The sequence below is a fragment of the Mus pahari genome, chromosome 2 (genome assembly GCF_900095145.1).
Source record: "Mus pahari chromosome 2, PAHARI_EIJ_v1.1, whole genome shotgun sequence".
Classification (NCBI taxonomy): Eukaryota; Metazoa; Chordata; class Mammalia; order Rodentia; family Muridae; genus Mus; species Mus pahari.
This window is the reverse complement of record NC_034591.1, coordinates 129,750,116-129,776,607: the sequence shown is the minus strand read 5'-3', so window position 1 is coordinate 129,776,607 and position 26,492 is coordinate 129,750,116. Positions and strand designations below refer to the sequence as shown.

General features: G+C 49.0%; 1 protein-coding gene and 1 long non-coding RNA gene across 9 annotated transcripts in view; one reads left to right on the top strand and one right to left on the bottom strand.

Moving 5' to 3' along the window:
- Window positions 1–21,251, bottom strand: part of LOC110315249 — a 46,958-nt gene extending 25,707 nt beyond the window's left edge. The window contains exon 1 of the long non-coding RNA XR_002380208.1: window positions 21,173–21,251. This is a non-coding gene — a long non-coding RNA (uncharacterized LOC110315249). The remainder of the gene's footprint in view (window positions 1–21,172) is intronic.
- The window catches only part of Atp2b2 (ATPase plasma membrane Ca2+ transporting 2), a 293,782-nt gene that overhangs the window by 15,405 nt on the left and 251,885 nt on the right, over window positions 1–26,492 (top strand). The window lies entirely within an intron of this gene.

Below are 26,492 nucleotides of genomic sequence, written 5' to 3'. Positions count from 1 at the left end.
AAGCCAAGGAAGAGAAGATGGGGATGGTAGGGACTGTTCCATGAAGCTGAGATCAGGAGCCTCCCTTTCTCCTGTCTCTCTGCCTTCTTGCTCTGTCTGTGTTAAATCATCCTTCCATGATATCAAAGCTAGAAGCTCCCTTTCTTTTAAAAATATCCCTGTTCGACAGCATTAGTCTGGCTCACCCAGTGTTTCCTTCTGTTTGTTTTGTTTTCATTTTACTTAGCCTGCACCTAAGTGTGGGGGAAGTCAAGTTACTGTATTTGGGGGAAGAGGTTGTTTTATTTAATTAGACCACTGGTCCCACTAAATAAACATTATTCCCACCACACAGCTGAGATAGCTGAAGTGCTGAAAGGATGCCTCACACCTCCCAAAACTCCACAGAAGCAAAGGTGGGCTTCAAACCTTTTCCCTAGTTCGGGCCAAAGTCCTTGTCTGCATTAGCCGCAGGCTTCTAACAGAGGTTCTGAGACGCCTATGGGGTGGACCATACAAAAAACACGAGGCTGCATCCCATCAGCCCAAGGGTTTGTTTCACAGGAAGACCCAAAACTCTTTAGTTGCATTGAGGAAACCCTCATATGGGGCACACGGGACCATTTGGGGTCACAGACCTGCTCTCCCCAGACCCACAGCCGGCAGTGTGATCCTCTGGTTGGTTCCTATAGCAATATGGTGATGATCAAGACCGCAGCTGCTCTCTTTGCCCTTGCCCACTGCAGGCTTTGGGGCAATGCCCCATCAGGTCTTCCCTACCTGTCCATCCATTCAGGAGTCTGTCCAGAGAGTCTGGTGTCAGGGAAAGTTAACAGCCCAGTCTTAGCACGTTGCTAGTTGGGGGATTTGTAAAATGGTTACTAGAATCAGGTGGCCAGAGGTGACTTGTTGAGGGTCAGGACATCCATTGTGGAAAAATGCTTGTGTTAACATCTCTAAGAGCAAGTTCTCAGTCTCTCGCACCTAGAGCTTTTGGCACAAACCCACAGAGACAGACCTATAACTAACATGCATGAAATTCTTCCAGTTTTTATTTTCTAGACAGAGTTTGTGTTCTAGGCTTGATTTAAGTTTCTTATGTAGCCAAGGGATGATCTTGAACTCTGGCCATCCTGCCTTTACCTCCCAAGTGATGAGGCTATAGGCATGTGTCCTCATGCCCTGTTCATGGCGTGCTAGGGAAATCAACCCAGAGCTTTGTGCATGCTGGGCACAGACTCCCTCAACTGAGCTACGTCCCTAGCTCCATTTGCCTTGCTGTTTGCACGGTGGGACTCTAGGATGAAGGGCTGTGAGGAAGATATGCCCCTTATGATGTGCGTGACTTGAGAGAAGCTTCAGGCCGGATTCCTTAGAGAACAGACTTCTCCTGGTAATGACAGTATCTATCCAATTGGGCGTTTTGTCCATGTTTGACAGGAAAGTCTACATACATTGTCTTCACGCATCATCTTCTGGATATTTTGTGAACCTACTAGATCAGTAGGTATGGACTGGCCTCAATCATAATTGGAAAAACTGAGACTAGAGGCAGGAAGGTGATGAACTGAAAATGGAAACAGCATTTAATACCTTCCTCTCTGGGGTGTCATGGTAAGAATTTAATGATTTTATATATATATATATATATATATATATATATATATATATATATATTCCATATAATGTTAATTATTCAACAAACTATTTTAATTATGTAATGAATATATTAAATATTATCAATTAATGTTTAATATATAATATAATGAATGTGTAAGATATTCATTATTCATACTTATATAAAATTCAGTTTGTGGGAAGCATTTTTACTAAATGTTAGCTACTGCCTGTGATTACTCCCAACATCACCCAAATGATAACTGGAGGTCTCTATAAGCTCCGGTGGCCCTTTCCTTTCCTGTTTTATCATCAAATCCCCCATCTGCTCTCAGCCTCTATGAACCTTAAGAGCATCCCTTTGAGAAAGGTGTTCCACTTTTCTATTGGGGATCCTGGGGTACAGAAAGACTAGGTGGCTTCCCACAGCAGCAAGAGGAGGACCATTCCCAGACCTGTGCCTTTTCATCCCTGCGATGAAAGGACTAAGAGTCTCTGCATCGCTTCAACTCTTCCATATGCATCTTTGGGCCATGGTACATACGTGTCAGGCCCAGACTGTTTTCCTAGCACTCCGTGCATTCAGAAGCCAGCTCCCTAATCATGCCTCTCTAACATTCCAAGTTCCTCCTCTTATCCTCATTTGTAAAATGGGTGTGATAGTCAGTGTGCTGAGCAGTTTCTTGTTGCACACACACACACACACACACACACACACACACACAACCCCGATAGAATCAAGTCTGCTAGTTAGCTTTGTCTAGTTAACTTGACACAGCCCAAAGGTATTTGGGAGCCTCAATTAAGGGATTGCCTCTGTCAGATTGGCCTGTGAGCATGTCTGGGAGGCGTTTTTTTTATTGCTAATTGCCGCAGGAAGACCCAGCCTACTATGGGTGATACCATGCTTAAGCAGGTGGGCCTGGGCTATGTAAGAAAGGTAGATGAGGAAGCCAGGGGAACAAGCCAATAAGAAGCTTTCTTCATTCCTCTGTCCCGACTTCCCTCAATGATGGACTATAACCTGCAAACTGAAATAAACTTTGTCCTTCCTCTTTGGTCATGGTTCTTACCACAGCAACATAGAGCAAAATAAAACATCCTAATGGTGGAAAAAATCATTTTGACTCATGGTTTGAGACGTGTCTGTCCTGGTTGGCTTGACTCCACTGCAGTGGGTCTGTGGTGAATCTCTGTTCTGGCAGAGGGAGGATGTGAGAGATGAGGCTACACACCTCAGGGTAGCCAAGAAGCAGAAAAACACAGAGAGGAAGAAGCCATTTACAGATTACATCCTTCAGAGGCATGTCCTTCAGCAACCCACTCTTCCTATCAGGCCCCACCTCACCCAAAGGCCGCTGAACCAAGTCCACCAGTAGAGGAGGGCAGAGTCTCAGGAGATGGAAGGTCACTTCCCAAACCCCACATGACAGCATTGCCCTGGGCACCTACCCTCAACACATAAGGATTCCAGAAGTACTCTTTATGCCTAAACCAACCCATAACAGGAGGATTTGCAGTGCACCCTCACCCCAGTATCTCAGAACTAGATGTTTTCCTGAAGTAAACCCCACTTCACATGATCTTGAATGCATTTATCAAAAGAGGTCGAAATAATGACTACCTCAGTTTACCCATCTATGAGACAGGGTTGTGGGGGGCATTCAGTAGATGTATGCACAGTGCCCTCATCAGAGAGACTGTTACCCATCTCTGGTTCCAATGAAACCCAATTGGTGACACTTGTCCTAGATCCCCACAGGGTTTGCCAAAGCACTGTCCCTCTCCTAGGCACTTGCTGTCCCTCTGAGAAATCCCTACAGAACTTTCTGGCAGGCACAGGAGAAGCAGGACTCTGCCTTTGATCCAAGAGACATTAGATATCCCAATTCTCTCGGCCTCCGTTGAGTCCCAATTCTCTCGGCCTCCATTGAGATCCAATTCTCTCTGGCCCCAACAGAGGGATCAGAATGCAGGGGAAGAAGACAGAGCATGGGGAAAATTGACAGGTCACTAAAAGTCACACTGCCCCAGATGAGATCCTTTAACTGAAGGCAGCTCCTTCATTTCCATGTTAGAAATGGGAAGTTTTTCATCAGGGCTTAAAGAAGGGATCCATGAGGGAACTGAACATTCTGCTCCGCAGACGTCAGTCTCACAGGTTGTCATCTCAGTCCTGTGCTGCCCCTCATGCTCGGGGTCATGATATTGGGGGATGGGATAAGCATGCATGCCCAAAGCTAGACCATCGGACACTCCTGGGAGCACATTAGGACAAAACACCACTCTGGTCAGAACTGTCCCCAAAGCACTCTGGGAAATGGTGAGTGGGCTGGCACAAGCCCTTTGGCATCCTGGTTGGCATCCTGGCCCTGCAGGGCTCTGAGCATATATCCCCCCAACACACACATGCACACACACACACACACACACACACACACACACGACACACACTACACATCCTTCCCTCAGGCTGCAAGCAGAGCTCAGAGCTGGCTCCTCACAGGGAGGGGGAGCCACCATCTGAGTCCTCACAGGATGCCTGTAGCATTTACTCTCCAAGAGTCCTTTCGGCAAAACCCACAGCTTCACTCTGCTTGTTCAGTGCCCATCTTGAAGATAATCTGTTTTGTTCTGGGCCTCTTCACAACCCATCTGCTCCCGGGAGCTCACTTGTTGCGCTGACTCCGGAGAGTGATTTTCTTCCCATCAGTTCCCTGCTTGTGCTAGAATATAAGCCTGACCTCCTTCAAGCATCCTGAGAGGGAGGCCTTGGCATATCCACCGGGCAAGTGAGCCTCAGTGGTGCAGAGCCCAGGGGAGGGGCCTGGCTGTGGGCTCTGTCACCTGTCACCTCTTTTAGGGTGACTCCCTGGCAAGAATGAGCTGTCTCAAGGTTTCAGCAGGGGGTGTCGTGGGGGTGGGTAGAGTGAAGAGACTCTATCCATGATGATGAGAGACAGTGTGAGGCTCCCTCCATGGTGGTGAGAGTGTGAAATAGCCACTTGTTCTATGTGTTCACAAGCTGTGGATCAGGACACAGAGAGAGCAGAGCAGAACCACTGGAGGGTAGAACCCTCAAAGGTTGCCCAGGCCCCACATCCTCAACCTCAAAATCACCATACACTAGAGACCAAGAAAATCTCAAATTATGATCCTTTGGGTGATAGTCCACATGGAAACCATAAAGCAGGTTCTCACCAGCTGTCTTTCATCATGGGTGCACAGGACCAAGATCCAGATGTTGCCTTGATCATACCCGGCTCCCAACATTCCCTTCAAATGCATTTCTGAAAGCTGGCTGGTCCCTCCCTATTTAGAAATGCTCTTCAGAGCCTGGGTCAGTCTCCTTGACCAAAAGGCCCCACCAAAAGATAGTCATGCCTGTTATCTCAACAAGGCAGTAGCTTATTAGGGCCATGCCCACAACGGGACAGAATAGCTGGGGGGGAGGGTAAATTGCTGGTAAGTCCTTTAAGGGTCATATTTAATGGAGCACTTCCTGTCCCTGTGGCTGGGTCACACACAAGTAGCTTAAGCAAACATGTCTGTGTTGGCTCACATTACTGCAAAACAATATGTGAGGGCACCACCCAGGCGAATGCAGTGGCTTGAGTCACCCACTCAGGCCTGTTCTCCAGGGCTGGCTTTGTCCCCAGACATTTCTTCCTATTGCGTCTTACGAGTGGCTAAACTCAGGCCTCAGCCCATTTTCTCTTTTCCTGTCCATAAAATCTGTGGAAGGGCTGGGGTTGGTCCAGACGATCTCATGTGCACCCCCTCTTCCACCCACAAAGAGGGATGGAGTTCAGTGGTTTTCCAGGTGGGCATCACTTCCCGTCTGCAGCCCTGAACACAGGAAGGTATGATTGACAGCTTTCCCCAAGCACTGGCGTCGGGGCTGCTGCTTATGTCCAATGACAGTGTTCACTTCTGACATCTTCTTCTGTCCTCTTCAGGTACCTGCACGTATATGAGTGCGTACACACACACACACACACACACACACACACACACACGTTTCCAAAATTTAAACAATTACAATTCAAGCAAATGAGATAAATACAAGACAAAGGTATGTCTTTTCTGGTGCGTTGCCACCGATGTTTTCATGTGGGCTTTGCAGTGGTATTTTCTGAGGCACAGCCAGAGGGAGCAGGCAGTGTGGTGGGGAGTGAGGACCTTGATGGACAGCCACCCATTGTAGATGCTAAAATGCCAGTCCTCCCTGCACAGCTTCTGAAATGATGGCCACAGCATGTATGGTCCCCAGCAACAGCCCCATGGGTCACATTGTACATTTACTGAGCACCACACTCAGGGCTACTAGTCAATATTAGTTCCAATTTGTGAATGGAAAACTGGATCCACAGATATTAAAGGACAGAGCTGGGGATAGAACCCCAGGATCTGTAGGACTCAAGGCTGCGTGCGGGTAAAATGCACAGGAGGAAATGGGAGGAAAGTGGGAGGAAATGAGAAGTGGTGACCGGGAATTAATACTTAGGATCTCTGCTGGCTGCGTGACCTACGAACTCAGGTGTATAGCTGAGGGCAGAGACAAACGAGACAAGTCTGGACGGTGAAATGCCACATCGCTCCTGGAGATTCCCATGAGTCTCAGCGCCTCAAGGCTGACCCAAACCTGACATGAGGCAAAAGTCCAAACATTTCAGAGCTGATGGAAAATCTGACCCTAGGAGGCGGATAACAGTGGTGTCCTTAAGGTTCTCTGCTTCCGCCTGTGACTGTTGTGAGGTCTGTGTGGCTTGTTGAGAGAATAGAACATCAGGATGTGTAGTCCTGGATTAGACATCTATTGGTTTGTCTGGCAAACTCCTATTCATCTGTCATAGCCCCGATCTAGCACTTAATCCTCAGGAGAGTCATCCCTGGCTGCCTCGGGCATCTCCCGTTGCTCACACTGCCTGGTACCTATTCATCTACTAGCCCCTTCGGGGTACCACTGCGTGCCTGGACATTATCAATTCTGCCTGTCAAACTGCAGATTCTCTAAGCCACGGTCAAGGTGAGCATTTCCAGGCTCCGGAGACAGATGGAGGGGTTGATGAATGAACCTCATAGTGCAGAGTACAGGAGTTACCAGTCATCACAGGGCAGGCATCCGGCAAGCTTACCGGGTAGCTTGTGCTCAGTACACATCCCTGGTAGTTCTGAGCTCTGCTCTTCGTGGTTGCCCCTTACCTGCAGTGCCTGCATCCTGTAGGTGTCCTGGGAGTGTTTGTGTGAACAGGTAGCTCCCTGTGCAAACCTCCTCATATATGTAGTGGTGATCTATTTATCCACCTCCCAGCTTGCTGTGAGGATTAATGGGGTACATGGGACGTGCCGTACCTTAGAAACCCAGAGGTGGCTAGCACACCGAGTAGAGATTGCAATCATTTTTTGCCTCTGGTAGCGGTGGCCTGAGGCCAGGCCTCCAGGACCCCACTGTGGGGTTGTGGGGAATGTGGCCATTGGGGGGGGGGGCATGGAGGGTTGGTAAGGCGTGGGAATCTACCAAAGGGATCTGCAGCCTACAGGAAGCCAGCTTAGGACAAAGGACTCTGATGGCAACATTGCCCCCAGATATCTGTGAATCTGCCAACCACTGCTGTGTGCCTGTCAGTGCGGGAAGACGGAGTACCCTTCTCTTGTCCTTGGATGTGGGTGACATGCAAGGAGACCCAATGCCACAAGGTCTCAGCCTCTGTCTAGTGTGTTGAAGATGGGTCATGGTCCTCATTCTCTGCCTAAGAGCTACAAGGCATCAAGGGGTAGGTAACCTGCCCCTGGGTCCCACCCAGGGATCAGATCTGGCACTCACCACAGTGGTCCCTGCACAGTCAGTCCTGTGAGGAAACCCCATAAGGTTCATCATTTGTGACGCTCTGTAACTATCCTACGGTCTCACCTGCCAGTTCCTGGGCTTCTAGAATCCTCCAGATATGCAGACTCTGAAGCAGGCAGAAACAGATCAGCCTCACACCCCTGCCCCTAGAACACTTTTCAGATGAGACAGTAGATGTGGGAGGAGCTTTGCCAGGGCCTGGAGCAAGTTGGTGGCTGGGGCCAGGACACTGTGGTGACAAGATCTTTGAGATTCTCTTTGTAAGTGCTGATAGGATATTTTTCTTTTGAAATATTTTTTTTTTGTTTTTCCAGAATGTGCACATAGGCAAGGTGCCTTGACCATATTTCGCCATTATCTTCTCTTTCTCTTCTCTCAGCTTCAACAAACCCCTTCTTCCTTCTGAGAGCCCCCTCTGCTTTCATGGTGTTTTTCTTTTTGTCTTGTGGTCCAATTCATTTCATTAAGCTCTTTTGCATAAGTCTGGTGGGGGTATAAGTTCGAGCAAGGGGAGCCTACTGGTGCCTACACCACTGAAGGACACAACCTCTACCACCACCCCACCCCCAATATACACACAGTAATCCATTAGCTGCCTATCACTCCTCAGAGTGGGCGGGGCCTCACCATCCCTTCACCCACCCATGATGAAATGTTGCTCGTCTCACTTTTGTGCAGCAACCAGAAAACTGGGCCACCTGTGCCCCTCCTCGTGTCATGATTGTGCAGAGGATGATAGAACCAGCGCCGTTCACTCGAGTAATGTTTACTGAGGGCCAACCATTTACCAGACTTTAATTAATACACACACACACACACACACACACACACACACACACACACAGAGTGACGAGTGCTAGGGTTCCAGGAATAAGCCAGACAATGCTCCCATGGGGACTGTGTGCTGTTAATATTTTCATATCATTGGCTGGGGATATGGTCCACTGGTGGAATGCTCAGTCGTACGCAGGAAGCCCTGGTCCCATGTACAGCACCATATAAACAGGGTACAATGGTATATATGATGGTATATGCCTGTCATCTCAGCACTTAGGAAGTAGAGAAAGGAGGACCAGAAGTTCACAGTCCTCCTCAACTATACAGAGAGTTTGAGGTCAGCCTGGACTGCATTGGACCCTGTCTCAAAAAACCAAGACAAGAAAAGGATTGCAATCATGGAATCTTCTTCCTGTCCATTGCTTCTTTCCCCACCTGGACACGCTGTTTCCACCCATCAGGTCCACGTGCAGAGAAAACTCTCCACGCTGTGCGTATGCACTCGCTGCTGTTTGAAGACACTCTCACACAGCCCTGGGAGGCTCTGGTTGGTTGTACAATGACTGCGCGTGGCGCAGATATAGGAGGATGTGCTCATACCTTCTGCTGCTACTTAACCACGACAGAGCCCAGCAAATGGTCCCGCCTGCTTCTCCAGCCACAGCCTCAGTACTGACCCCTTCGGCTCACCTGCATCTGCCTCAGCCTCCGTCCCCTTCTGCTCGCCCCCCCCCCAGCCAGAGTTCTTCATGACACTGCCCCCTCATCTATCCTTCCCATGGCCTCATACCTTCATGCAGACCGAAACCCACAAAAGTACAAGTCCCTTAGATGAAGTAGGGTAGACTTGCCCTGGGACCTGTACACATCCTTACCTTTGCATTACCTATGACACCCACCTAATGCCCTGTCAGCACTGTGTCTCCAGTTGGTCTACTGCACTGTACAGCCTGTGCGGGCGAGGGTTTTCCCCCCAGAGATTTTTCCATCTATGCTTGGTAGAATACACAGATGCAGGATGTGTGACTATGAGAGGTCAAATGTAATTTAAATTATTTAAATTCCTACATGCTGTCACATGTTCCGAGACCCTGTTGGCACCTCAGGACCTCTGGCTGGCAGCTTGTCTCTGCAACAAGGAGCAGGCACATGGGGCTAGATATACTCGGGTTTGGTTTCTTGGTTTGGCTTGGTTTTGGTTTTCCTGAGATGCTGGTATGTTTTCTAACCTCCTCGTGCCTTGCTTTCCCCATCTGTTAAATGGATGCATCATTACACCTGCCATGGAGGAGTGTGGGAGGAGTGAGCAGGCTAGAGAGCCTTGGCGTGGTGTCTGGCAGTCAGTGCCTTTGCTGGGATTCTTGATCACCACCGCTTTAATAAAGAGGGTGGTGTTCAGTAGAGCCTTTCCTCACATCATGTACAGTTCCTCACCGATAAGTATCCACTGATAACACTTGAGATTTTATCTTCTTAAGTAACTTTTACATTTATTCATGTAGTGGTGATTGTGTGTGTGTTTTTTATATGTGTGTGTTTATGTGTGTGTGTTTATATGTGTGTGTTTATATGTATATGTGTGTGTGTGTGTTTATATGTGTGTGTTTATATGTATATGTGTGTGTATGTGTGTGTGTGTATGTGTGTGTGTGTGTGTGTTTATGAGTGTGCCACAGCATGGAAGCTAGATGAAAATTTGTGCATGTCTGTTCCTTCTTTCTAGCTTATGGATTCCAGGGTTCAGGCCATGGGGCTTGGTGGCAAGCACCTTTACCCACTGCACCATCTTGCTGGCTCCTACCTTATCTTTTCAGAGCAGTTTTAATTTCTCAGGAAAATTGACAGGATGCCACAAATGGTGGCCCTAGGCTCTGCCTACCACCCATATTCTCCACCTTCAACATCATCACCTGCCAGAGTGGCATATCTGTCATCATGGCTGAAGTCACATGACAGGTCACCGTCCTCTACACATGCTACCTCAGGGCTCACTCACTCCTGGCACTGTACAGTTCTTGCACGACAGTGTCATTATCTCTGTCACCATAGCAGAGCACAGAACGTCACCACCTTGAGAGTCTCATGCTCTGCCAATTATCTCTTCCTCCAGCCCCAGCAACCACGATCTTCTCACTGCTGCCATAGCTCTATGTCCTGTGGCTGGATTCATTCAAGCTCCCTAGACTTGTTCTTTACTTGCTAGTACGTATTAGCAGGGTTCCTCTGTGTCTCCTCACAGCATCTTGCTAGCTCATCCTTTCTCAGTGTACCACAGTATACATATACGCAGTACACTTATCCACTTCTCTGCGGAAGGGGATCAGTGGCTTCCAGATTCTGGCCATTACGACCAAAGCATCTGTAAATACCTGCAGGCTAAGGTTTGTGAGCATATAAGTCCTCAACTCCCTTGTGGAAATGCCCGAGAGCTGGGTGTTTAATTCTATAAGAAACTGCCCCACCATAGTCCCAGGAAAGTGTATTTTCACCAGCAAGAGTTTCTGTCACCCCACCTCCTTACCAGCATTTGATGGGGTCAGAGTTCTAGACTCAGGCCCTCTAATACATGTGGGTCATGTTATATGGTCAAAGGCCACTCTGTATGCAGTTTATTTATCCAGCTTTCATTTGGACCTCTGTGGGTTTTCATTCTGTTGCTTTTATGAGTGGCACTGGTGAGAGTGACCTTGGGACAAGGCCTCTATGACTCTCACCCTTGGTTTTGTTTCTCTTTGTAGTTTTCTAGGAAGAGTGGAGGAGCCCCCCCCCCCACCATTCAGTTCACTGGGGATGTCTTTGCGTGTACCCTCAGCATGTCAGCAGTCTCTCCGTTCAACGAGGGCCAGAAGGTGCCTGCACGCTGCCAGTCCCATCCCCAGCAGGAGGATGAGGGGTTCTGTCCTTCACCTTCTCCTAACTCCCACAGGGTCATTTTCTAAACTTGACATGTAATGGATGAGTGAGGGAGATAGGGTTTTGTGTTTTGTTTGTTTGTTTGTTTGTTTGGGTGCACTAGTGTCTCATACAAGCTGTCTCATCTCTCTGGGTGTCACCTGTGGAAGGGTTGAGGCCACCACTGGGGCAGTCACAGGTCCCTCAGGGCACATGGCATCTGAGTCCCACAGTGGGAGTGGGTACTACCCACAACCAGAAGAGGCACAGAAGCAAGCCTGAGGAGCCTGCATTCTGCATGTGTCCACCGAGCAGGCTGGGGCCCGCGTCCACTGCTTTTTCTCCTTTCTCTCGCTCCATCCCACCTTTCTCATTCACTGAACTTAGAACATAGAAGATCCGGTGCCAAGGGTACCACCTAAACCTCTGCTCTCCTAGAGCAGGTAGGAGAGATGGACAGACAGAAAGTGCCTAAATGTCCATTGTAGTTGTTTGTTGTGGTCATATTGCAAAGGGCCAGTCTGTGCAGCTGGGTTGGGGTGACTCTAGACTTTGGGGGTGACCTCTTGGAAGAAGTGACGCTTGTGCTGAACCCCGAAACACGAACAAGAATCTCTGAAGCAGAGAGGGAAGGCTATCTAGCACTAGTTCAGCGTGTGTAAAGGCCCTGGGGTGAGGGTGGAAAGGAGCCTGGGCCACTGGGTGTGCACAGGAGGGGGGTGATCGGAAGAAGGAGGAGGTAGCGGTCTCAAGGCCTCTTAGCCTCCGTCAGCAAATCTAGAGGTGGAGAGGTGGCCTGACTCCTGTCAGGGTCAAAGTCAGAGCTGAACCGATCTGAGAGATGGCAGGCCTGGTCACCATCCTGTGTATTTATGGCAGTTCCATTAAAGTTCCAAGTGTCTAAACCATGTCTCCCACAATGCCAAGTGTTTCAGAAGATCATGCATATGAGAAAACAATTAGGAAGACCTAGAGAAAGGGTCTTCCTCCATTGCCCATTCTCTGAGAAGCCTGGAGAATCGCTCTAGTAAGAGGATTGTGAGCTCCCCCCCCCCCCAAGCCAAGCACAGCATGTGATCCCAGGGAGAAAGGAGGCTCCGAAGGCAGAGGTGCCAGGAGCTGGTGTCAGAGGTGGGCTTATAGGGTAAGACGGTGGCTTGTGGCGGGGCAGGAGGCCATGTTGGTTCTTAAGTCCAAGTATCCCAGTGTAAGTGGACTAATGCCTCAGGCAACCCAAGAGCAGCAGCAAGCAGGGGAGGGGAAGAAGGGAGGGGAGGGGAGAGTCAAGAGAACCTGATACGCTAATGTCAACAAGCAATGCCTGTAGCTGAAGAGTGTGTGGTTTATGAGCATTCCTTGAACTCTTCTTGGAAACTTACAGGATTGAAATTTTTCATGATAAAAATTTGAGAAAGAAAAAAAACTTGTAGTTTCTATTTAAAAAAAAAATCACCCATCACATTGTAACTGTGAGTTTTGTCATAGTAGACAATATATCATGATAATCCTATAAGCTAGTTAAAGTTTTATAATTAATAAAGAAAAATCCAGTCAAATAATGGAAGTAGCCCATCCTATGGACCAACAACACATGGAAACAAGCTGTAAGCAGATCAGCCCAGGCTTGATCTAGGACCAAAATAGGCGACCTGCTTTCTCTGCTGTGCCTCTCAGCCCCCATCTTTCTGGTTCCTGCTCTTCTCCTGGGCTTTAGATGCTTCTCAGAGCCAACCAGTCAGAGGGAAGAGTCCACAAAGGAGGGCGAGCAGATGTTGGAAGGCTGCCCTGCACCAGGATGTGACCCAGAGGCCTGTGGCCTTCATATTCCCTTGGTGCTGCAGGAACTCAGGGCTGTGTGGCCCATCTAAGACTGTGAGAAAGGAAGAATAACTCTGGAGGGATATGGATCTGGGCTGCTGAGATCGGCTCTTTTTATAGAACCCCTGCTCTTATTATAGGACTTCTAGAAAAGAAAACAGGAAAAGAATACCTGAGCTCCATCAGACACCCTTAATTTTATATGTTATTTCTCACCTGCAAAGGTCCAGCTCTCCCTCCCTTCCTATTTCTCCCCTCCCTTCCCCTTCTATGCCTTCCTGGAACATTGAAATGAAATGTTCTTGTGAGACCCGCCCCCCCCCAAGACTTGTCAGCCTACATTACATGTGGAAATATCCAAAAGTCCCAGAGATACCTGAGCTCAGGCTAACCCTTTCCCATGTGGCTACCCAGGGCTGCCCCATAGTTGATTCATCCTTGAAGGAAGAAAAGTCCAGTGTCAGAATTGGCAGAGGAGTCCCTTGTGTTCCAGATTCTCCTATTCTCTCTGACATCCAGACCCTCACAGGGTCCTCCGGGAAGCCGTTCCCACCCCAGCTCTCAGAGAAGGAAATTGAGGCTCTTAGAAGAGAAAAGGCTCTGAGGTCAGCCAGCAGCAGGTGGCTGAGCCCCCCACCCCCACCCCTGTTCACATCTGGGGTCTCACGGTTCCTGAGAAGCCTGGGATCCAGGTGTGGATCCCCAGGTTATAAGAATTGCAGTCAAAGGCTGCTCTGTTTGTCCCCGAGGAAGCCTAGGAATTCTGCTCCAGCCCGGGGACTTCTGTCAAGTGGGAGGATTTGCGCTAATAAAAACAAGTGTCGTTTTACAGTGCTCTCTGTAAATCTGTTAGTGGCCTTTAATAAAAATGTATGACTCTAATAATCTTGTTCCGCACACCCTGCTCAGATTACCACCCACCAGCCAGTCATCTGCTGGTTTTTGCAGCTTGGGGACGGCGGCCTGGGTCCTCGCCAGGGGTGGCTCCCAAGGATGTCAATGACCTGGTAATGATTAATCCAAACTGCCCACTGCTGCTGGAGGAAGGAGGGCCTGGGCCTGTGACACCGGCTGCTGACCGGGGAGCCTAGCCACAAGCCCAGGGAGCCATTGTTACCATCTCAGGCAGTCAGGAGAGCCCGACCCCAGATGGGACCAGGGCCAGGGACTCACCTAGACCTATGGGTGTGCCCACCATTGCCTCTGGGATGAAAACGGGAGACAAAGAAGTCAAGTGAGCCAGGGACTCTGGATCATGTCTGGCCCAGGTTTCTCATGGAAAAAGGAGGTTTGGGGTTTTATTTTATTTATTGTATGTGATGGGTTGGGGTAAGTGTGAGGATGTGGGGTCAGAGTCAACCCTTAGTGCCATTCCTTAGGTGTCATTCATCTTGGTTTGTTTGAGATGGTGTCCCTCACTGGCCTGAAACCCACCAAGTACTCTCTAGGGCTGGCTAGCCAGAAAGCCCCAGAGATGTCCCTGTCTGCCCTTGCCAACACCAGGATTATAGTGTGGGCCATCACACCTGGCTTTTCGTAGGTTCTGGAGGTCAAACTCTTATCTAGTCTTTGTGTTTGCACGGCAAGTACTTTATGCACTGAGTCATCTCCCTAGTCAGAGCCTGTGGTTTTAATCTTCCAAGAAGGTGTGGTATCTCAGATGATAGTCAAACCCACTACAGGCCCGTTATCCTTTTCAGATGCACACTTGGCTGCTAGGCCACAGAAATTGCTAGGATGCGGCTGGTTAAATAGTACAGTGTAATGAAGACCTGCGGCCCTCTCAGCCTTCTGTTACTTGCTATTTGTGGAAATGTCTAGTCACAGACTTAGGGAGGACTCCAAACGTCCTTAGGTCCCATCCGCTAAGCAGCTGAGTGTGCACATGCTGCCAGCCTCTTACTTGGAGGAGAACTTTGCAAGTCACCAAGACATCTATCCCTTATGGAGGAGGAAACGGAGATCTGCTGCCATAGGTTGTCCACATGTCAGACCTGCTGACAGCGTGGTCCGTACACGCAGGGTGAACCTCAGACCAGAACTCTCACAGTTGCTCAGGGATTTCCTCTCAGGGGAGCAACTCAGCTTCTCTCCCAAGTGACCAGCTGACCTAAGGTTGCCCAGGCTGGGGAAGTGGTGTGGGGTTCCAGGAATAGGGCTTTGGTGCTCAGATTGAAATGAGTACCCAACCTGAGCCTGAGCCTGAGCCTGGGCTCCACAGGGTCCCCAGAGAATGGTGGGGTCCAGGAAGTTTAAGAAGCTATTGCCTGTATATATAGCCTTGGTGTGGAGTTTGGAACCTGAGGTTCTTAAGCGCAGAGCAGGCCAGTGGCTGAATGGATGCTGGTCCCTGCCTTCCTCCTTCATATCTCCATGCAGCTTTCTGAGATGCTCTGTGGCTCCCAGAAGAGGCTCAATCCCAAATTCCAAGTTGCCCCAAGGCCTGTTGATCTCACCTGCTGCCCAGAGAGGCCACTATGCTCACAGCAGAGATAACCCATCCCAGGCACCTTAGAGGGAGGGAACTTTGAGGTCCTTTGATTACCTCCTCCCCATCTAATGCCAACCCCCCTTTCAGTACATCCTACACCCTGCTCTCCTCATCTCTGCTTACATACCTGTAGTGACAGGGGGCTCACCACCACACAAGGTGTATTGTTGGAAAACACGGACTGCTTTGACATCCTTTTCCATTGTTAGATTTAATTGTTTCTTGCTCCAACTTCTACACACCAATTCAGATTCTTCCCCCTGGAATAATTTCAATTGCCCAGGCCCTCTTCCACAATGGTCATTTATTTAAAAAAAAATGATAATATAAGTCAAACTTCAATTTATTTTTACTTTGTACTTTTGTTGAAATTGTGCTTAGATTTCTTCTCCCATCCCTCGGTCACCTCTTGTTATCTCGATCATTATTTTCAGAGTGACAGCTGCCTGTCAATGTCCCTCTTACAAAGGGTCAGATCTGATCTACCTCCTATAATGCAGCCTACTCCTGACATGGATTTATTATTCAGCACCACCGTCAGCTCATCTTAACCTGTGAAGTATGCCTCGCAGACTCTTGTCTTTCTCACGGAAGCTACTCTAGGCAAACCCCTCCACCTCCTGGTTCATACTTAGCTTCTTAAGCCCAGGTACCTGACTGGAATCACTCCTTGAACTTAATTTTTTCTCTCTAACTGGCCAGTGAGAGGATTCTGTTGGCCACATTTTCACCCTGAGAGTCATCTCACACAGCTGGAGTGACTTCAGTGGTCCCACTGGGATTTGTTAAGCACCTACTATGAGTTAGGTTCAGAGAGAGGTCAAACCTAGCCTGGTGTTCTCTCTCTCAGGGGCTTGACAGTGGGCTGTGGAGTGGGAGCTCACCTCCAGGCACAGGGGTAAGCAGGGATAAAAGTCAAGGTCAGCCGGGCGTGGTGGCACATGCCTTTAATCCCAGCACTCGGGAAGCAGGGGCAGGCGGATTTCTGAGTTCGAGGCCAGCCTAGTCTACAGAGTGAGTTCCAGGACAGCCAGGGCTACACAGAGAAACCCTAAAAGTCAAGGTCGAATATCCAGGAAAGTTGTGGACATTAGAACTGCCTCAGAGTTCATGAAGGATATCAGAGCCTTCAGCTGTCTGACTCAAAGTCTATAAGGCTTGTTCCTATATGTGACGTCAGAGGCTGTAGCTCGGATTGAAGGACTGAGAGCAGAGTAGGGAGGTGAGTCCAGGCCAGGGCTCTCCACTAACGGACAGCCAAGCAAAATCTGAAAGGAGGTAAAGACCCTGAAGCAGGGCTGACCTGAAAGGAGGTCAGACATCAACTGCTTACTGCTGGCATCATTAGCCTTAGTAATTAGTATAATTATTCCAAGCAGAGCTAATTCAACTAGGGTTCAAATCCCAGCTCTGTAATTCTTAAACTGTGTGGTCCCAGCCAAGTCACTCTGCCTCTCTGAACCTCCTCCAGCCTCGATAACAATGAGCCCTGCAGTTCAAGTTTATCCTGGGGATCAAATACACTGAAGCAAGGAGCTGAACAGAAGTACAGGAACTGTGTGACCTGCTATGAGCCCCCAATGTTGCTCTCCCACTCAACAGCCTAGGACCCCTCACCATGATACTACAACCTCCATGCCTAAGGCCACACAGCACCAGGGGGCCTTAAAAATGAGGTCTCCTACCCAACTCATCTCACCCCAGATATCCCAGGCCAGCAATTTCTTTACGAAGAAGCCAGGAAGCTCCTGACCTTCTGGACCTCTCTATCATGTCCCCAGGGACTCACTCTCCCCAGATGGTGCTGAGCTCTGAGATCTGTGGAAGATTCAGAGACCATGCGTGGATACAGCCCTGGCCACTGGGTAGGCTGAGCATACATCCCCATGGTACAGCACATTGGTGGGACTCTCTGAGGCAGAATGACCAGAATAGGCATTACAGAAGGGACACTCTCAAGCCAGCTGACCTCTGCTTATTCTTGGGGCATTTATACCCAGAGTACACAGCTTTGGGGGACCCATTTGCCACCCTCAACTCAGCAATATCCAGCATCCTCCATGGCATCCTGTGACATCTTAATTTAAGTTGCCAAGGCTGAGGGTCCTGGCTGACATTCACCATCCCCATGTCAATCTTTGACTCTGTCCCCAGTGAGTGTTCCAGCCGCATTCACATCTGCTGTGGCTGGAATAATCATTTAAGGAAGGAAAGATGGATTGAGATCTGTTGTTTCAGAAGTTTTATTTCATCATGGTGGGAGGACAGGGCAGGGCAGAGCAGAGCAGTTCCATATGGCTGAGAAGAGTCAAAGAGACCAAAAGCATTATGGGTATTATACCCCATAGGACAGTATATCCCAGGACCCACCCCCCAGTGACCCCCTTCCTCAATGTATGTCCCACCTCCCGAAGTTTCCACAATGTCCCAAAATAGTGCTACCAACCAAGAGCTAAGTATTCAAAACATGAGCACGGTGGGGGGGGGGGCATCTCAAACTGATAGAGACCACCTCTGAGGTAGTCCTGCCTGGTCCCTTCATTCTCTAGAGGGAGAAACTGCGGCTTAAAGGGGGAAAGGATATATTTACCAATATACAACTAATGTATCAGGGTCCTGATTGTGTCCTCTGAATTCTGAGCCCCTAGAAGCACGGAGACACCCAGACCATCATAGATTAAAGGAGGCATCCTCATTGCCTGGTGACCCCACAATATAGGAAGTCCAGAAACCCGGCTTGAAACCAGTCATGCGGTGGGAACTTAAACCCCAGAGATTGTGTATGCAAAACTAGGTTCTTCTATATGGAAGAGTCTCTCTCTCTCTCTCTCTCTCTCTCTCTCTCTCTCTCTCTCTCTCTCTGTGTGTGTGTGTGTGTGTGTGTGTGTGTGTGTGTGTATGTATGTATGTATGTGTGCCTACACATGTGTGCTGGAGGGGAGTGGGGGAGGGTTGTTTATCAACTCACTTCTCTGCTCCTTCGGAAAATGATATTCAACCTATATAGAGGGAACACACCAGACAGAACTGGAGGGGCTTGTCAGGAAGAGTGAAATAGAGGTCTGTGGCAAGCACTGGGGTACAGACTTCATGCTCCCCTCCCAGGGCGTGCCACAGTCCTCTGATTGCCTCCCCCAGAGGCTCTGCTTTTAGAACTGGCTGGGGAGGGTGCAGAGAGAGGGGGAACATCCAATCCCCCCACCTACAGCCCCTTACCACTAGCTACAGTCCTCCCACACACATGAAGGCTCTGCACCCACAGATCTAACCAAGCTCAGGCAGAATATAGCTGAAACCAAAAGAAGTCTGTACTCGATGTGGACAGGCTTTTTCCTTGCTATTCTTACAGCCCAGCAACCTACAGACTCTTTATATAGTATTAGGTAGTCATAAAGTATACAGGAAACTGTGCTTAGCCTCTGCACAAATACCAGGTCATCAGTATATGGAATAACTGTAAATGTCTTTGGAGAGCCAGCACCCAAGGACCCAAGGTGGGTAGTCCAGGATGTTGTGTCCAGTAGGAAAGTTGTAAGCAACTGCCAACTGGACTTTTAAACACATAAAGCAAGTCTTTAAAGTTCTCTGACTTTTGCTTCCTTTCTCCTTGAAATGGGATAGAGTGGACCACCCTTCAAACAGCCCTGGTAGTCCGTTCCCTCCTCAGAAAACCTCTCTGGGTTTCTCTGACAGTAAGGACAGAAGCCCAGTTCAGCAGAGTGGTCAGGACATTGGGTAGAGTGGGTGGAAACTGAAATTAGGGTTTCTCTTTTCAATCTCCGCTGCAAAGGGAGTTTCGAGGGGCAGGTGTGGGAGGTCATGGATTTGTGTTGTCGGCAGGCTAGATGGCAAGCCCAAGAGAGAAGTGCCAGTGGCTGGGGTTGGAGGAGGCCAGCAGTAACGGGGGACAAAGAAGGGGCTAAGGGTGATGGCAGCTTGTGTGCAGGAGATGCAGAAAGGGTGAAAGGACTGTTGCGCTACCTCCAGGCTCCTGGCTCCATCTTTTGTGTGCACATGCATGCTACCTTCTGGGATGGGGAGGGTGGAAAGGATTGGTCGGATTGCAGAAGGAAGAGACCTGCTCCTCTCCCACAGTGCTTGGGAGTCCCTGTGTCTTCCTCCTCCCATAGGGAGCCCATGCAGTCATGCATGTGTCTCCGGCCATCTGATTGCCTCTCTGAGGACAAGTCTATTAAAACCCAGTGCCGGGCTCCTGGCTCACATGTCTTTTGGTGGCCAGGATTAGTGCTTAATTTCCAGCAAAGCTGCTGGGGCCAGCAGAGTTTAGCCTGCCTGCAAGCCGAGTCCCATGACCAAGGACTCTGGGAATGGAAGTGCTGGGGAGTGCCTGGTGTTACCAGGACAGCTGAACCTGGCCTCTGGGACTAGCTCAGTGACTCAGACTTGGCCAGGGAGGGGAACTTTGCACTGATGGAAGAGATGTGTATGTGTGTGTGTTGTGTTGTGTGTGAGGGGGTAGTATATGTAGGGTCCTCAGAGCTGTTATGCTGTGAACAAGCTGTACCCCCATAGGAAAGGTGATGTGGTACCCTCATGGGGGAGAGGGACGAAGCCATGCTGGGTTTGAGTCTAGTTGCCTCACCCCCGGCTTGTGCCCTACTTCTAGGGATAGCTAGCAGCTTGTCCTTGGAGGCTCAGTTGATTTCATGCATGCTAAAAGTCACACCCAGAACATGGCCTGGATGGACTGCTTCTTTTAAACCCTTGTGACAACTCCAGTCACATGTATTCCTTGTTGGCCTCACTTTTCCAACTGTCCTGTGAGTGATCTGAGGGCGAGGATCTTGTTCCCCTCCCTCTACCCCAGCTGCCCTTAGCAATGCCTGGTGACAGAGCATGCTGGTGAAAGCAACTGTCCTTGACTGGCGCATGTGTAGAGGGGTCAAAGACTGGGAGGGAGCTAGGTGGCCAGAGGCCTTGGATGCCAAGCTCAGGCAGTTGGACCTGATCCTTTGCGCAAATAGGAAGCTACTGCTTAAGGTCCTTACCTCAGCTGGTGGCAAGGATGGGAGGGAAGGAGAGAACAATCGTGGCAGGCGCTCTGCATGGCAAGGGCCATACTAGTGGGCTCATTATCCTAAAAGGTATCCCTGCCTCCCTTGGTGCTCCTGACTGCAAAGAGGATTGATGTGTGAAGGAGACACAGACCCAGCCTTGGATCATTCTGGAACTCCTCTCCCTGTGGCTTGTACTCCTTTTGTATATTCATGGGGGCCACACCACAGTCTCTGTGACCACATTTCTCTAATTGTCTTTGTGGCTTTGTCAGGTTGTTCCATGTTGTGAAAATGCAGATTCCCTGGCCCAGCCTCTGGTCTCTGAGGAATTGCAGAATATGCTTTTTTTTTTTTTAATACCAGCTCCCTGGGGGATTCTAATATGCCATGGAGACTGTGGAACCCTGCTGCAAAATTCCTGGCATTTATTTACCACTTTCCTTCTAGAAACTTCTGCCCCAGATGGCATAAGATAAATACACACAGCAGAAAGCAGGGTCCATGGATCTCCCTGGAGCCTCTGTCCTCTTGGGAATATCTTTCCTGCTCTCAATCTAGTAGCATCCCACTGAGACCCTTAAGACCTGCCTTCTACTAGCAGCCTTCTGACCACCTCTCTACCCTGAGGCGTTTACCCCATCTCCTCTGAAGTCTTGTATTATTCTGTAAGATCCTCAAATGGCATTGTCACCTCTGCCCGAGTTACTCAGTCATTGAATAAATATTTACTATTCACAGCTCAAGGTTACACACGGTTCATAGTGATGGGAACGTCTTCGCAGCAGAAGCATGAGGGAGATGTCACTGTATATCCACAGTCCAGAAGCAGAGAGAAATGGATGCCTGGGCTCAGCTTGCTTTCTCTTTTTCACACAGTCTAGGACCTCAGCCCAGGGGATGGTGCCGCCAACAGTGTGGGGGGGGAATCTTCCCAGCTCAAACTAATCAAGATCTCCCCCTATGGGCTGTCTTGCAGGCAATTCTAGATCTCAAGTTGACAATTAAAATTAATAGTCACACCTCTTTTAGCTGTAGTTCTAATTAGATGCTGAGTTATCAGACAGACAGCACACTGTCCCCAAAGACACTCAACACAGTGAAGGAGACAGACCCATAGAATTCCAGGTGTGACTTTGTCGTCTGGCTGCCGGGATCTAAGTCCTAGCTCCACCCTCAGTGTCTGTGGCCTTAGTTAGGCTGTTTCTGAGTTCCAGCACTCCCTTTTATAAACTGGGGCTGGTACTAATGCTTGCCCCAAGGCTTGGTGTGAGAGATGAATCAGGTGCTAGGCCATGGGTATAGTTCATTTCAAGCTTCTGCATGGAGGCATTGAGTGAGGCAGGGTTGGTGCTGTGTAGAAAAGCCCCAGGAGAGAAGAGGCTCATTCCTATCTCACTCAAAGTATCCAGGAAGCCCCCCACTGAGGGCACCCTGCCCCCCCAGGGCAAGGTGGGTGTCACCCATGAATGGCTCAGCCAAGAAAATGCTTGTGCAGAGAAGAACAAAGGGTGTGCCAGGCAACAGAACAGACTAAGCACTGACCGAAAAGGAGGAAGTGATGTCATCAGAATGCGCCGAGAAGGCAGTGGGTGGAGACTGCCTTCAGGACATTTGGGTGCCTACCAAGCCTCGGTTTCTTCCATAGCTGCCATGTGGGGACACAGGACAGAGGACCAGATAGAAAGCACACACCAAAGCTGAGCTAGGGGCAGCTAGGGTTGATACTAGTTCTGGGAAGCCATTGCTAGGTATGTACTTAGTTCTACCCTTGGCAAAGCATTCTGGAAACTTCCTGGGACCAGCCTGGAAGGCAGCTGAATGTGCCACATGGAGGTTAAGGAGAGTGTGACTAACCACATTCTAGTTCTGTCCTGTTTCATGGCCAGGCTGCGACACCCTTCTTCCCCTTCCGGCACAGTCTCTATCATATGTGGCAGATACTTACACTTTTATGCCACAGCTGGTAAAGACTAGGCCCTGTACATTACAGACAAAATGTCCCCAGCAGGGAGGACAGGTGTCCCTAGCCCTGTGACAGAAGCTGCCTCCTAGCCATGCAACATGCTAACTAGACAGAGGTCAGCAGTGACCTGCCTGGCTAGCTGGTTACACACCCAGGGAGGCCCCATAGCTGGCCTGTTGCTCTGGGTGCTGGGTTGAGAAATGCTTACTGAGAAAAATCTCTTGAAAAACTACAAAAGAACTTCCCTGTGTGTGTTTTGGTTTTGATTGTCATTATGTGTGGTAAAATACACAGACTATAGAAGTTATCATCTTAACCATTCTAGGTGTTCAGTTCTGGGGCATAAAATACACACACACACTGTGTAGCCATCCTATCTAAAACCCTGAAACCCACTCATCATCGAAACCTCCCAGCGTCTGTCTTTTGCCTTCCATCACTATGGGACTGACTGCTCCTGAGACCCCACAGAACTGGGATCATGCAGTGTTTTACTCTTGTGCCTTAAGGGTTCGTTGCTGTAAAGAGACACGGTGACCTTGGCAACTCTTATAAAGGAAAACATTTAATTGGGGCTGGCTTACAGTTTAAGAGGTTTAGTTCATTATCACCATAGCAAGAAGCATGGCAGTATGCAGGCAGGCATGGTGCTGGAGAAGGGCCTGAGAGGTCCACAGGCAGCAGGAGACATGTATCATGTTGGGTATAACTTGAACATATGAGACCTCAAAGCCCACTCCCACAGTGACACACTTACGCCAGCCAAGACCACACCTTCTAATAGTGCTATACACACACACACACACACACACACACACACACACATATATGCTCATGTATATGCATATGTATATATGTGTATATGGTATATGTGTGTATGTACATATGTACTGTCTTAGTCAGGGTTTCTATTCCTGCACAACATCATGACCAAGAAACAAGTTGGGGAGGAAAGGGTTTATTCAGCTTACATTTCCATACTGCTGTTGATCACCAAAGGATACAAGACTGGAACTCAAGCAGGTCAGAAAGCAGGAGCTGATGCAGAAGCCATGGAGGGATGTTCTTTACTGGCTTGCTTGCCCTGGCTTGTTCAGCTTGCTCTCTTATAGAATCCAATACTACCAGCCCAGAGATGGCACCACCCACAAGAGGACCTCCCCACTTGATCACTAATTGAGAAAATGCCTTACAGCTGGATCTCATGGAGGCATTTCCCCAACTGAAGCTCCTTTCTCTGTGATAACTCCAGCTGTGTCAAGTTGACACAAAACTACCCAGTACGTGTGTGTGTGTGTGTGTGTGTGTATATATATGTATATGTATATATATATATATACATATATATATATATATATATATATGTATATATATATACACAAAGTTGTTCCTGACTTGGGGCTGTTATAAATAATGCTTCTATTGGCAGATGTGGTGTATGCCTAGAACCCCAGCACAGGAAAGGATGTAACAGAAGAGTCCCAAGTTTGAGGACAAGTTTGGACTAAAATCAAATTAAAAAGGCCTTCACCTCCTATCTATTATAGTGCCATCTTTCTGTCCTTTGAGTGCATATTCTAGAGTGTCATGTGATAATTCCATAAGATTTTTCCAGGACTATCTACTGTTTCCCAGAGGAGCTGTGTTAGAGACACAACCACGAGACAGAGATTTAACTGGGAATGGTGTAAGTCTTTTGAAACCTAAAAGTCTGCCCCACGGTGACAGAAGGTCATAACTTCTAATCCTTCTAAGGTACTTCCTCCAAGTAGGAACCAAGTATCTAAACACATGAGCCTATGGCTGCCATTCTCATTCAGACTACCAGCATCTAGTTTGTGTCAGATGCTAACTCTTGAACCAGCCAACCTTCCTCGAGGTGGAGTCATGCTATTGTGTGGGCCTAGTGATGTGTCTCAGTTCCCTGGCTCGGCTTCATGGGCAGACAGAAGCTCTCATAAGGGTTTCAAACTCATATTTAAAAATAGGTGAGGGTTTTTTTTTTCTGCTTGAGGATAGTGAGGGGGTCTTATCTTAATTGTTAACTGATGAGATTTAGAATCACCAGAGGATTATCTTGATTCTGTTCATTGAGGTGGAAAGATCTGCCTTTGTGTGTGTGACCATTGTGGGTGTGACCATTCCCTAGGCTGGGATCCTGGACTGTGTAAAAACAAGAATGATCTGCCTCAGGCTCCCATGGCTGTGGCTTCCCCACCATGATGGACTTTACTCTCAAACTGTGTGCAAAAATAAACCCTTTCCCCCTTCCATTGTTTTTGCCCATGTTTATCCCGGCAACAGGGAAAAGAAAGACAGATGGACTGGCCAGCAAGACGTGGACCATGACATGCCCTGCTAGAGTGCTTGTCACATACACCAACAGCCGTTCCTAAATTGGTTCGGAATCGTAGGAAGAAGAACTGGACACCCCTGTTCACCCAGATACCCGACTGGCTGTGAGATGCCACTGAGCTGGCAGTGCCTGGTATCCTCCCTAGCCAGGCTGCTTCCAGTGCTCTCCTTGAAGTTTGCATTTCCTGATGCTCCCAAATTCTCCCCTCTTCTCCCACCTCCATGTTTCCACACACACATCTTTCAGGGCACATCGGAGAGCCAAATCTGAGCATCCTGAAACAGGAGATGCTTGTAAGTGTGCCATCTGTTCTTCCTCCTAGCACCTGGACAGAGGTAGCCCACCCTCCCTGTGACTGCTTTCCTTCCTCTCTGCCCCTTTTGTCCCCTAGTCACCTGTCCCCCTTCTATTCAACCACGATGACTTTCTGTCATCTCTTCTCGACTCGATGAAAAGATGTCACCTTCACTGCTGGTGCCCTCTCCTTGCCTTCCCATCTGGCCCCTCTGCAGGAGGCCTCTACATCCAAACCTGCTCTTGCACATCCTCTGAAACTTCAGCTGAGCCTACATCTCTTCTAGGGACAACCTAGTGCCCTCTCCACGTCCCTCTTCCCTGCCGCCTCATAGTTGCTGACGTGACATGGCGGAGGAAGGAGGCAGTGCCACCCATCCTTTGATTTCTGTACTCTGAGACTCAACTTCTGCAAAGGGCAAGTTTTGAATGTAGATGATCAGGAGAGAAAGAAAAACACTGTAAGAAGTCAGAGCTCCTACTGGCCATCCCACCTGCCAGTCCCACACCTGAGTCCATTTCCCCTGAAATGGCATCTCCCTTGTCTGCCTGGTGAAGCCTTTCTACACCCTGCATCTTATATCCTTGCTCTCAGAAAGTTAGGTACCACCCTTCCCTCGGGCCAGATATACTCCACATCCTTTTCCTTCCCGCATCCTTGCTCTCAGAAGATTCCTTCCTCACTCCGACCCCCACGCTTTCCTGAGTTGTAGCATGGAATCATTCTCCTTTGTAGTTAATGCTTCCCTCACCTGGCAATTAACCGCATCCTGCCGTGCCTCTGATGCTGTGCAGGAGGGTGCTTCGTGCCTGGTGCTATTGTGCAAGGTGCATGTTGTCTCGACTGTTAGTTCAGGAGCGGGAGTAGGCAGGGTGCCTCTCCAGCCCCGAGCAGGGCTCTGCACACAGGAGAAGCTTGATCCTGGAGTGATGATGGATGGGGTGGTTGCTGGTTTTCCTCCAGCTCGTGCTTTATTGTGCTGTCAAGAAGCCTTTCTGCAGATTGTTCTCATTACCCGACTCATCTGGTTTCTCCGATTTACTCAGCCTGTATCCTGAGTCTCCTGGTGGGTGGTACCTTGGGGATGCAGAGGGACAACCCCCTCCCAGGGCCCTTCATACTCAAGAAATGATCAGACTTATGGCATGCCTAGGATGAGCAATGGAACCTAGGATCTGGCAAACAGGGCAAGGATCTATAGACTTGGGGAGCCTTGGAGCTCTGGACCTGGAGGCTGATCTTGGATAGTGAAAGACCTTCGACTGGGTCTCCAGGATGCTGTATTTGGGGTGAAATAAGGAGACACGAAGGGGTTTCGGGTGGGAAGCATTTAAGGAGCAAAGCAATTCAGAGGGAAAGGTCCACAACTACCCTGGTCTACAGAAGCTATTGATTTCAGCCAGGTTGTCATTGTCCCTAAGAAGGCAGTTTCCCC